We start from the raw sequence: 13,854 nt of genomic DNA, 5'->3' as shown, positions 1-13,854 counted from the left end.
TATCATCAGGCAAACACAAACAAACAAAATTTGGAAACAAACATTTCACGTAGACTTCATGTTTATGTAGTGCTCATTTTGCAGCATCTTTGGCTTGTTTTTCTGTGAATTGTCACTAATTTGATAATAAAAGGATAGAGAGGAAAAGATAACAATCAACCTAAAATAATCAAGAGGCATGTTTTGGAGTGAAAGATTCTGCTTCCCTTCAGTATAGGAGAAAAAAATGGCCATATGTTAATAATTATTTAGGCTGGAAAATAGATATTTGGGGGCCTATACTTTTTTTCTTAAATTTTCTCTTTGAAAACTTCAAATATAGAAGTTTTAAAAGTAAGTTAATAAGGTGAAGTAGTTCAAACTCAAAAATTATACGCCTTATATTAAGTTACAGTTCAGTACAGTCTCTCAGTTGTGTCTGACTCTTTGTGACCCCATGAACTGCAGCACGCCAGGCCTCCCTGTCCATCACCAACTCCTGGAGTCCACCCAAACCCATGTCCATTGTATTGGTGATGCCATCTGACCATCTCATCCTCTGTTGTCCCCTTCTCCTCCTGTCCTCAATCTTTCACAGCATCAGGGTCTCTTCAAATGAGTCAGCTCTCTGCATCAGGTGGCCAAAGTATTGGAGTTTCAGCTTCACCATCAGTCCTTCCAATGAACATCCAGGACTGATCTCCTTTAGGATGGACTGGTTGGATCTCCTTGCAGTCCAAGACTCTCAAGAGTCTTCTCCAACACCACAGTTCAAAAGCATCAATTCTTCAGAGCTCAGCTTTCTTTATAGTCCAACTCTCACATCCATACATGACTACTGGAAAAACCATAGCCTTGACTAGACAGACTTTTGTTAGCAAAGTAATGTCTCTGCTTTTTAATATGCTGTCTAGGTTGGTCATAACTTTCCTTCCAAGGAGTAAGCGTCTTTTAATTTCATGGCTGCAATCACCATCTGCAGTGATTTTGGAGCCCAGAAAAATAAAGTCAGCCACTGTTTGCACTGTTTCCCCATCTATTTGCCATGAAGTGATGGGACTGGATGCCATGATCTTAATTTTCTGAATTTTGAGCTTTAAGCCAACTTTTTCACTCTCCTCTTTCATTTTCATCAAGAGGCTCTTTAGTTCTTCTTCACTCTCTGCCATAAAGTTGGTGTCATCTATACCTGAGGTTATTGTTATTTCTCCCGGCAATCTTGATTCCAGTTTGTGCTTCATAAAGCCCAGCATTTTGCATGACGTACTCTGCATATAAGTTAAAAAAAGCAGGGTGACTATATACAGCCTTGACATACTCCTTTTCCTACCTGGAACCAGTCTGTCGTTCCATGTCCCATTCTAACTGTTGCTTTCTGATCTGCATACAGATTTTCAAGAGGCAGGTCAGGTGGTCTGTATTTCCATCTCTATCAGAATTTTCCACAGTTTATTGTAATTCACACATTTGTATTAGGACTTGACTTGGTGGTGTGGAATATTGAACAAACTTGACTTTTGTGGGGGGCTTCCCTGATAGCTCAGTTGGTAAAGAATCCACCTGCAATTCAGGAGACCCCAGTTTGACTCCTGGGTCGGGAAGATCAGCTGGAGAAGGGATAGGCTACCCAATCCAGTATTCCTGGGCTTCCCTTGTGGCTCAATTGGTAAAGAATCTGCCTACAATGTGGGAGACCTGAGTTCCATTCCCGGGTTGGGAAGATCCCCTGAAGAAAGGAAAGGCTACCCACTCCAGTATTCTTGCCTGTAGAATTCCATGGACTGTATAATCCATGGGGTCACAAAGAGTCATCACTGAATGACTTTCTTAAGAAAAAGGCCTAAATTTAAATCTCAGCTCCTCTATTTGTCTTGTGACTTTGCATGCACAATTTATCCTCAGCATCCTCACTTTTTAAAAATCCCTCAGTGGGTAAAGAATCCGCCTGCAATGCAGGAGACCCTGGGTTGATTCCTGGGCCAGGAATCTGCTGGAGAAGGGATAGGCTACCCACTCCAGTATTGTTGGGCTTCCCTTGTGGTTCAGGTAGTAAAGAATCCCCCTGCAATGCGGAAGACCTGGGTTCAATCCCTGGGTTGGGAAGATCCCCTGGAGAAGGGAAAAGCTACTCACTCCAGTATTCTGGCGTAGAGAATTCAGTCCATGGGGTCACAAAGAGTCAGACACGACTGAGAGACTTTCACTTTCATTTCACTACCAATTTTGTAGCATTTTTGTGGGAATTGTTATGTCATTATAAAGTACTTAGGAAAGTACTTGTTTTCCCTACCTTCTGCCTGTGAGATTCTCTAAGATTTAATTCCTGATTTTTAAGATAAATTTTGCATAATTTTTAACACATAAATTTAACAGGCTGAGTAAAATGAGCACAAGAACCATCTAAACACAGTAAATACCCTAGATTAAGATGAAAAGCAGAAGCAAATCTCCAAATGTTCCCTTTAGTGGAAAATCTGGGTAACTGCATATGAGATGGTTAGCATCACTGACTCCATAGACTAGAACATGAGTAAGCTCCAGGAGATAGAGGAGGACAAAGGAGTCTGGCCTGCCACAGTCCATGAAGTCGAAAAAAATCAGACACAACTTAGCGACTGAACAACAACAAATAATTCCTATAAATTTCCTTTGAAAACAGATTGTGAATATGAAAATATGATACTACTTTAACAATAGATTCCTGGTGGTTCAATGGTAAAGAATCTGCCTGCCAATGCAGGAGACATGAGTTCAATCCCTGGGTTGGGAAAATTCTAAGTAACAGTAAGTATTTTGCTCATAAGATTATTGCCTTCTTGCCCCTGTCTGACCACTCTCAGAATTTATTTCATAAAATGGTTAAATTTTAGAGCTAACACTAAAACACTGCTAGATCTGTAGCAATTCTGATATTACCATTAAGCACATTTCTGTATTAATGGCATTCATTGATTTCTGGACCTGTGCATAATCTGAATTATCTGAATATTAATAGGTTATTTAAAACTCAAATTTGACCTCAAAATGTCTTTAAATCTGAAGAAACCAGGAGTATGTTATAGCAGACGGAAAATAATCATCACTTCTGAAATGATCTAAAGAGGTTCAGAACAAACTTCTGTCGCCCCCTTCTCCTCCTGCCCTCAGTTTTTGCCAGCATCAGGGTCTTTTCCAATGAGTCAGTTCTTTGCATCAGTAATATGCTCCTAATGCCACTAAGTAAAAAGTAATAAATTACCGAGATGCTAAATTGCAAAGTAAGCACGTGTGTATAAAGGGAGAATCAGAGATGGGAACTGTTACTCAGTATAGCAGTATCTAGTTAGGAAAAAAATTATGGAGAACGGTTCCTTGTGTTATTTCTAATATAATTAATATTACTAAGAGTTAAAATAAGTATTTGGCAATATTCAGTTCTATTTGCAGACCCAGACTCTTGCTGAAGAGTTTACCTGGAGAATATCTATAGTTGGAGACTGTTGCCTCATGTAATAGCTTATAGAGCCTTGAGTGGAAAACAAAAAGACCGACCTAAGTTGATTCCAGCTCTAACATTTAGTGTCAGAATGATCCTGATTGAATAATTTAGCAATTCAACTGAAGATTTCTAATCCTTAGCTTCTAATTCCTTTTATTTCTCTTATCCATCTTATAAGGGTTTTGTCATAATCAAGTGAACTATTCTGTATCTAAATATAGGTGTCAAACAAATGTTTGTTGAATAAAGCAATGAATAAATAAAACAATGAATAAAATGATTTATTTTCCTACCTTAACTGATGACCCATTGTAGCTTCTATAGTTATAGTGGGGAAAATCCAAATAATTTTTATATGAGGAAATTTTATTCTTTTTCAAGGCCCTGTATAGAATTTGAAATGGATTAGTTCTTAATGCTTTAAAAATTTTCTACCTGGCCTATCTTTATCACCATTATACTTCACTCAAATCTGTCTTTACTTGTCTGATATTAGAATAAGAGTTTGCCCCATCCAGGCCATGGTTAGTACCTAAGATATTTTTAAGCAACCAGTCAGCCTGGCTAGTACACTTTTCAGTAATTAAATGAAGAGTGATAGGCTGATTGTTGCACCAATGAAGGAGATGCTAACATTTTTATAGAGTAGTTCCACCTTGCCCTCAGAAGATTTCAAGAAAGGCTGACCTCACAGCAGCGGTAAAACAGTAACTGGAAAAGGCCTTAATTAGGACTATTCTTAAAAGTAACCTGACCAACTGTTTGGGCCATCTTGAGTATACTAGGATCTTAACTGGTATTTTTAATAAGTTAGATTTGCTTCATGTATGAAATGAAAAAAAATTCTCTTAACTTGGAACTTCATAGAGCATAAGTGATTTGCTTGACAAAGATTAAACTTGCAATAGGAATACATTTTATATTTTATTATTTACATTTTGATCTATATTTTCTATAGCTCAAATACAGATGAGCATTAATTTGAAATGGTAGATCTAGAAGTGTGATTCTAATATTGATCATGAACTTGTTCTCTATAATGTAATGATGAAGCCCTGAGCCCTAATTAATGGAAATGTTTTTTAACTGTGAAAAAACGATAATTCTCTGGAGTCAGACTCTTTGTGTCTGAATGCTGGCCTTGCCACTGACAACTTGTGAAATTTTCAGCAAAATTAATTGCTACCAACTGACCTGTGTCTCCCTCCAAATTCCTATGTTGACCCTTCACTGTCATATGGTAGTATTCAAAACCTTTGGGAGGTAATTAGATTTAGATGAGATCATAAGGTTTAGGCCCTCGTGATAAATTAGTTCTCTTACAAGAAGAGACCAGAGAAGCTGCTGTCTAATTCTGTTTCTTCCATGTGAGGACACCATCAAAAAGGTGGCTATCTACAAGTCAGGAAGAGGGTCCTCACCAGAAACTGAATTAGTCAGCATTTGGATCTTAGACCAGTCAGCCTCCAGGACTATGAGAAGTAAATGTCTGTTGTTTAAACCACTCAGACTATGGCATTGTTTTCTCCAGCAGTCCAAGAACACCATGATGCTACTTTTCCTTCCCTTACTTCAAATTCTCAATCTATAATATAGAGACAGCGATAGTTCCTATCTTACAGGTTTTTTTTTTTTTTTTAAATTATGTGTTATTTACTATTAAAAAAAACTTCAAATGTGCCTAACACATTTTCATCCTCAATAAAAGTTCTCTGAATAATTAGGGAGTTTGGAATGTACCCGTACACATTGCTATATTTAAGAAGAATAACCAACAAGGATCTACTATATAGCACATGGAACTCTGCTCAATGTTATGTGGCAGTCTGGATGGAAGGGAAATTTGGGGAAGATGGATATATGTATATATATCATGGAGTCCCTATTTGTTTACCTGAAACTATCACAACATAGTTAATGGGTTATATCCCAATACAAAATAAAAAGTTTTTTTAAAGTTCCCTGAAAGTAGGGATCTTTATCTGTTTGGTCTCAGATGTACCCCAATTGTTTGGTATGATGTCAAATATTAATGGTGGCTCAGACAGTAAAGAATCTGCCCGCAATGCAGGAGACCAGGGTTTGATACCTGGGTTGGAAAGATACTCGGGAGAAGGGAATGGCTGCCCACTCCAATATTCTTGCCTGAAGAATTCCATGGACAGAGGAGCTTGGTGGACTACAGTCCATGAGGTCTCAAAGAGTCACACACACCAAACACTTTCACTACTTCACTTCAAGTGACCTATTATTTGTTAAATGGTTAAGCTTCTCCAGATTCTCCTTTTATTCCCATGTCATTCTATTTTTTCATCCCTTCTCTCTTTAAATTTCCCACTCTGATATTCAATCCATGTTGAGCAAAATTTGATTTATTTTTGTCCCAATTAGCACATATATGCAAATTTTGGAAAATTCTTTATCTCTCTCTATTGCTTCTTAAAGTTCAACTTTTATTTGAAAACTTCCCATTTGTATTGTCCCTATAATAAATATTGTTGTATTCCTGTTTGTTATTTTACAAATCAATAAAAATGTTTATAAAATTTTTCTCCATATTCAAACATTCCTCCTTAAGTTCCTGTTGAATTCTATATGAAGCTGCTTTGTAAGGGAATTTCTAAATCTAAACAGAATTCTAATTTGAGATGAATACTAACAACAGGTCTTAATTCTCAAAAGCCCTATAGCATGGTTATTGTCTTTAGAACATCATCGCAATTCTACCAGTTACTATGTATTGAATGTATAATGTAGGATAAATACTTTCACAATCAGCATTAAGTTGCATCATACAAGGTGACTTCTTTGAGGGTATTTGCATATTTCCAGTGGAGGATTTATAAAAATTAAGACTCTATCATTTTGGAAAGGCTTTCAATACCTAAGTTACTATCAATGACAACTTCAATTTTCCTAGCAGTAGTTTCAAGTCCTTTGCAACTGATATTATAAACTCTTCAAGAGAACTTTGTCGGAGAAGACGATGGCACCCCACTCCAGTCCTCTCGCCTGGAAAATCCCACGGACAGAGGAGCCTGGTGGGCTGCAGTCCCTGGGGTCACTAAGGGTCGGTGACGACTGAGCAACTTCACTTTTACATTTCACTTTCATGCATTGAAGGAAATGGCAACCCACTCCAGTGTTCTTGCCTGGAGAATCCCAGGGACGGCGGAGCCTGGTGGGCTGCCGTCTATGGGGTCGCACAGAGTCAGACACTACTGAAGCGACTTAGCAGCAGCAGCGGTGAGAACCTACTACACAACACTGGGAACTCTACTCACTGCTCAATGGGCAGGAAATCTGATAAAGAGGGCACTTGCGTGTATGCATAACTGACCCATTTTGACGTATAGCAGAAACTAACACAATGTTGTAAAGCAACTATAGTCCCATAAAAATTAAAAAATTATGAAATTAAAAAAAAAAAGAGAGAACTTTGTTCAATAAAGAAATGTATATCTATGCTTTACAATATGGTACCCAGTAGCCACATATGGCTGTTGAGGACTTGAAATGCAGCTCGGGAGACTGAGAAACTGAAATTTTAATTTAACTTAATTCTGATTAAAATTTAAATAGTTCAATGACTTAGAAACTGAACGACAACAAATGTAGCTATTGTCCACTTACATTTTGGACAATATTTTGGATATTGGACAGTATTTTGAGACTGATAAAGGAACAAAAGTATTTTGGTAATGTCACATTAATTTTGGGTTTTCAACACATATAGAATGACTAAGTTCTACAGCATAACATGCTAATGACTCAGATTTATTTAGACCAATGCATAACTGAAAATGAATTAAAGCCTGAGAGTCAATAAATAGTCATACCAACTTTATGTTTGTTTGGGTTTTTGACATTTTAATATAATTACTGATGGACAAACTTCACTGTGGAACTACTCGTCCTAGGATGAGCATTTTCTATAATGAGTAAATGATCCATAAGTATTCCACCCCTTTCCATTTTAAAAAACACTAATATAATCAGCTTCTTCAGAACAGTTCCTAGTCCATAAAGATGGTGAGACAGAAGACCTGGTTTCATTGAACTCTAGCCAAGAGGACTAATTAATAAGGTCTCATTTGGCTTCTTTGCCAAAAGAATAGCAGACATTTTTACAATCAATTCTCAAGGCACCATACTGCCCAAATGCATACCATAAAACTTGGATTCTTTCTGCATAAATATTTCAAGATTTTTTTATTGCTGGTAAGAAATGTGCTTACTCTTCAAAGAGTTCTCTTGTCAAAAATATTGAAATCATCATGCCATGAAAACCATGACAAAATGAATGAAACATTTTATTAGTCCTTATTATACTTCTTTGGACAAGTGATATGATTCTGACTTAATGAAAGATTATTTAAACAAACAAACAAAAAGACAAGCAAGAAAACTTTGTGGATGGAGAAGTGAGAAAACCTCAAAGAGGTGGAAAATACGAGTAAAATTTTTAACCTTATTGAGTTTCACTTATTATTGCAATGAGTTCAGTATAAATTTGATTGTAAACATCTAATTCTAGTACAAAATAAAGATGATTGTAGTGGGGAATCTTCTCAGAGTAAATGAAATTGGAGACTTTGGCTTCTAATTTCTTAATATCTTCTCAGTTCTGTTCAGTTCAGTCGCTCAGTCGTATCTGACTCATTGCCAACCCCATGGATTGCAGCACGCCAGGTCTCCCAGTCCATCACCAACTCCCGGAGTTTACTCATACTCATGTCCATTGAGTCGGTGATGCCATCCAACCATCTCATCCTCTGTCGTCCCCTTCTCCTCCTGGCTTCAATCTTCCCCAGCATCAGGGTTTTTTCAAATGAGTCAGCTTTCACATCAGGAACCAAAGAATTGGAGTCTAAGCTTCAGCATCAGTCCTTCCAATGAATATTCAGGACTGATTTCCTTTAGGATGGACTGGTTGGATCTCCTTGCAGTCCAAGGGACTGTCAAGAGTCTTCCCAAACACCACAGTTCAAAAGCATCAATTCTTTGGTGCTCAGCTTTCTTTATAGTCCAACTCTCACATTCATACATGATTACTGGAAAAACCATAACTTTGACTAGACAGACTTTTGCTGATAAAGTGATATCTCTGCTTTTTAATATGCTGTCTAGGTTTGTCATAGCTTTTCTTCCAAGGAGTGTCTTTTCATTTCATGGCTGCAGTCACCATCTGCAGTGATTTTGTAGTCCAAAAAAATAAACTCTTTCACTATTTTCCATTGTTTCCCATCTTTTTGCCATGAAGTGATGGGACCGGATGCCATGATCTTAGTTTTCTGAATGTTGAGTTTTAAGCCAATTTTTTCACTCTCCTCTTTCACTTTCATCAAGAGGCTCTTTAGTTCTTCTTCACTTTCTGCCATAAGAGTGGTGTCATCTGCATATCTGAGGTTATTAATATTTAATTATTAATTATAATTTAATTATATTAATATAATTATTAATATTTCTCCTGGCAATCTTGATTCCAGCTTGTGCTTCTTCCAGCCCAGCAATTTGCATGATGTACTCTGCATATAAGTTAAAAAAGCAAGGTGACAATCTACAGCCTTGACGTACACCTTTTCCTATTTGGAATCATTCTGTTGTTCCGTGTTCAGTTCTAACTGTTGCTTCCTGACCTCCATACAGATTTTTCAAGAGGCAGGTCAGGTGGTCTTGTATTTCCATCTCTTTAAGAATTTTCCAGAGTTTGTTGTGGTCCACACAGTCAAAGGCTTTGGCATAGTCAATAAAGCAGAAATAGATGTTTTTCTGGAACTCTCTTGCTTTTTTGATGATACAACAGATGTTGGCAATTTGACCTCTGGTTCCTCTGCCTTTTCTAAATCCAGCTTGAACATCTGGAAGTTCACTGTTCACGTACTGTTGAAGCCTAGCTTGGAGAATTTTGAGTATTACTTTACTAGAGTGTGAGATGAGTGCAATTGTGCGGTAGTTTGAGCATTCTTTGGCATTGCCTTTCTTTGGGATTGAAGTAAAAACTGACCTTTTCTATTCCTGAGGCCCCTGCTGAGTTTTCCTAATTTGCCGGTATATTGAGTGTGGCACTTTCACAGCATCATCTTCTAGGATTTGAAATAGCTCAACTGGAATCCCATCACCTCCACTGGCTTTTTTCATAGTGATGCTTCCTAAGGCCCACTTGACTTTGCATTTCAGGATGTCTGGCACTAGGTGAGTGATCATACCATCGTGAGTATCTGGGTTGTGAAGATCTTTTTTGTATAGTTCTTCTGTGTATTCTTGCCACCTCTTCTAACTATCTTCTGCTTCTGTTAGGTCCTTACTATTTCTGTCCTTTATTGTGCCCATCTTTCCATGAAATATTCCCTTGGTAGCTCTAATTTTCTTGAAGCGATCTCTAGTCTACCCCATTCTATTATTTTCCTCTATTTCTTTGCACTGATCACCGAGGGAAACTTTCTTATCTGTCCTTGCTATTCTTTGGAACTCTGGAACATTAACATCTCCTGGAACTTCTAAATGTCTTGTCCACCACTCCACATTGCAGTTGGAACCTTCAAATCCTCCACATGGTATAATGGAGGGGTGGGCTAAAGGGAAATGAGAAATAGTAAAGTGTATGTTAATAATATATCACATGAGGAATAGTAACTTGTTTATTTTCTTCCTCCTTGAAACTATGATAGTAATTACCTGTTTATTTGGTCCACAGAAATTATCAGTGGAATCTCAACCATTGTCAGACAGAAATGGACTATTGTCCAAGCCTTCCATCATAGTAAAATGATTTTCACAAACTAGAAGTTCTGTGTACCTGGGTTCTTCATGTGTGAAATGGTAATAATAATAAACATCTGCTGAATATCACAAAGTTGCTGTGAGGTTCAAAAGGCATAATACATTGAATTTTACCATGTGCAGTACTGTTGTAAAACAATTAGGCTTTATTATTTTGAACCTATCCTTAGGTCTATCTACATCATTTTTCTAGGAATCATAAAACATTGCATTATCTTTTAAAAACAAGTGGTTTGTTAGATCTTTAGTATATCTTCATTTTTGTCCTTTAAGAGCCAAATAATCAAATTTTGAAAACACAACCTTGCCTGATTATAATGTAGAATATTTAGAATTGTATTTCCCCAGTTATATGCTTGAAATGTACCTTTAATACCAGCCTTAAATAAAGACAAAATAAACTATTACTTATAAAATCTTACAAAATAAGTAGAGCTGAAGACTAGTGGGTTTAATTGCTTCATTTTACAATATTATCTATTGACTCAGATTTAATGTCTCTCATATATAAGTCCAGTCTTTCTGCCACAATACTGTGTGCTCCTGGATGAATGGCTGCTGAAATATATTCCCAGAGAACTAGAAACAGACAATTTGGCAAAAATATCATACTTTCAAGAAAAGGACATTAAACACACATTTTGACAATGTTTGGACCATTGTAACATACTATCTATTAAGGAAAGACCTAATAAACAGATGAAAAACTATAATTATGATTTCACACAGACAAATGAATGCTTGTCAAGTTATTTTAAAATGTAAACTTATTATAACATTAAGTTTTGTATTATATTTTATTTTGGTGGTACAAATTAAGTTTCAGTCTATAAATATTGCTTAAGATCCAACTACTTCAAGTCACTAAGATCCAAATTAATTCTTATAGCACAAATAAAATATGGAATACTAATTTACTACAAGTATAAAAGCTGCTTTGTTGCTTTATAATCCAATTATCAAATACATTTTCAAACAGAATAATTCAGTTAACATTTGCATTCAGAATTGATATTCAGGAAAAGTTTTTATCCTTTATACAAAATTTCCTTTTAGTAAAAATTTCCCCATGATACTCCAAGAAAAGTTAATTTTTGAAATACAGTAAGACAAAGATTTCTGGTACAAAAGAATTGCCTCAGAATTGGAATGAGTAAAAATGGGGTTTTAGTAGCATTCTATTATAATTGTAAGACAAGAGTAGTTCAGGAACTATCTTTTCTACAAAGTGGAGATGCTAGGCAGTGGAAGTGTCCTAAACAGATGCCTGCAAACAAGATTATGAGAGGAGACATCTCTTCTAAAGACAAATGTTGATTTATTGACTATAGGTAAGTAGAGTAAAAACTTTCAGGGCAAAGAAGGCACATGACATCCAAGAGTATCATTCATCTACAGATTTCAAGGGTATGTACCTTGAAATAATGTGCACTCACACCCTGCATGTAAATATCAGCTTATACCTTAGCAAATGATTTTAGTAATGTGAGGTCACTTTGGCCCCAGTATTTTGGCTATTACATGGGAAATTCTTCTGAAAGAGTAAGAATACTGGAATGGGTTGTCATGCCCTCCTCCAGAGGATCTTCCTGACCCAGGGATCAAACCCACATCTCTTATGTCTCCTGCACTGTAGGCAGATTCTTTACCACTGAGCTACCAGGGAAAACTGATGGTAAGTTGACATAAAATACATTTGTATCAGTTTTCCAATTTGAAATGAATAGAAAGCTATCACCTTTGAACATAAAAGTAACAATTCTGTCTTTATAACATCCCCTTAATCTCCAGTCACTGGCCATTATCTGTTTTTGATATCAAAGGAGTTCCCTTTTATTGCCTCAAAAAAGATATAATATACAGGCTACAATAACAAACAGAATCACTAAGACTTATAAATGAGGAGAGCTTTCAAACAAAAAAGAGCGAGATAGATAGAGAAGAAAGGGAGACAAGGAAAGAGGGAAAAGAAAGAAGGGTTGAAAGGAAAGAAGAGGGAAATGTTTAAGAAATTTGCCACTTGTCATTGGTTGGAGATGATTTATATAAATTGGTATTATTTCAATGAGACTATAAAAACAAATGACAAAAATGTTACTGATATATTTATGAAACATTTCCCTTTTTTACTAAAAACTCAAACAGTTCCTTTATTATGGGATAAATTTGGGTTGCCAGATAAAATACAGGATTCTAAATTAAGTTAATTTGGAATGCTATAGTAGATATACTAAAAATTTATTTATCTGAAAATAAAATTTAATTGAGTGTCCTGTATATTTTTAAAATCTGACAACCCTAAATAAAAGTTATCTGATTGAGATTTAAGCTCTGGAATAATTTATCTTACTCTAGTCTCCAAAATCAATTTTAAAAATATAACACATCACACAGCGGTACTTTTTTTCCCCATGCTCTTTAAATAAGTATTGGAAGTCCCATAAATACTGAGTGGTAAAATTTGAAAAATCATTCTTGACAATAGTGTAGCACATTTTGAACTGACCTTCCTGCTGGATTCTGTGATAAGTATACATCAATATGACTCTAGAAGAAAGAAAAACAACATACACGTTTGTCAGTCATTAGCTCCTTTACAAGAATTAGAATTTTTCATAATAGTAAAACTGTGTCACCTCAATCAGTTTAGAATTAAACACTGTCCATTGCTAGAGAAATCTAAACCACTTTTTTTAATATGGTAATGTTTGATCAAAATTTTTTTCTGAGATAAAGGTCTTAAATTGAAGCAGTGCCTAGATAATGATACTAGATTTATTAGGAGGCAAACAGAGGAAAAAAGATTAAAATTCTTTTACATATGATATTTAAACATACTTTTGTATAAGACATAAAAACATAATTTGAATTATCTACATAGTTATATTGAATTACTTCATCCCAGAAATATTGAACTTTAAATTTATGTGCAAAACACATCTTGGATTATAATATAGTTCACCTATATCAAACATTTTAAGATATACATATATTGGATAACTTGTCCCTGGGTCTATACATCATTAGCACATCTTCAAAAAAATTTACTTTAAATCATTAAGTGATGCCTACCTTATTTAAATTTTGGGGATCATTTCCAAAGAACAATATAGGTAATTTGCTACACACATCAACTACCACATGGTTGCACACATTCTGACCAATGAACTTGCTAATGTATGTATTGGGTAAAAATTCTTTTTCACCAAACAGGATCTGAAAATGATATATTTGAAAGACAACTTTTGATGGAAAAATGTATTTCATGCAGTAGAAATCAGGAAAGACAGAATTAATGAAATATACAAAATTTGCAATGTGTTACTGAGTAGTAGATTTAGTTCACTGTGATACTATACCAGCAGTATGAAAAAAATTGTCTAGTAAAATAGAATATGTTAGACATTTTTTAAAGAAATTCAGCCAAGCAAGCACCTTTGAGAGTAATGAACTTGATTTCACCTCAAGTAGAGCAAGTAAAATACAATAAAGCTAATGAGTACAAAGCACATTTTTTTGATGCTGTGCTACATGCATAAAAATGGAAAGAAAACTCACCCACACTTAAACATGCACAATTAAGCAAATAAATCTGCTCATATTGATATATGTCC

This window comes from Dama dama, chromosome 15 (genome assembly GCF_033118175.1).
Source record: "Dama dama isolate Ldn47 chromosome 15, ASM3311817v1, whole genome shotgun sequence".
Taxonomy (NCBI): domain Eukaryota; kingdom Metazoa; phylum Chordata; class Mammalia; order Artiodactyla; family Cervidae; genus Dama; species Dama dama.
The sequence above is the reverse complement of the archived record's forward strand: the minus strand, read 5'-3'. Positions refer to the sequence as shown.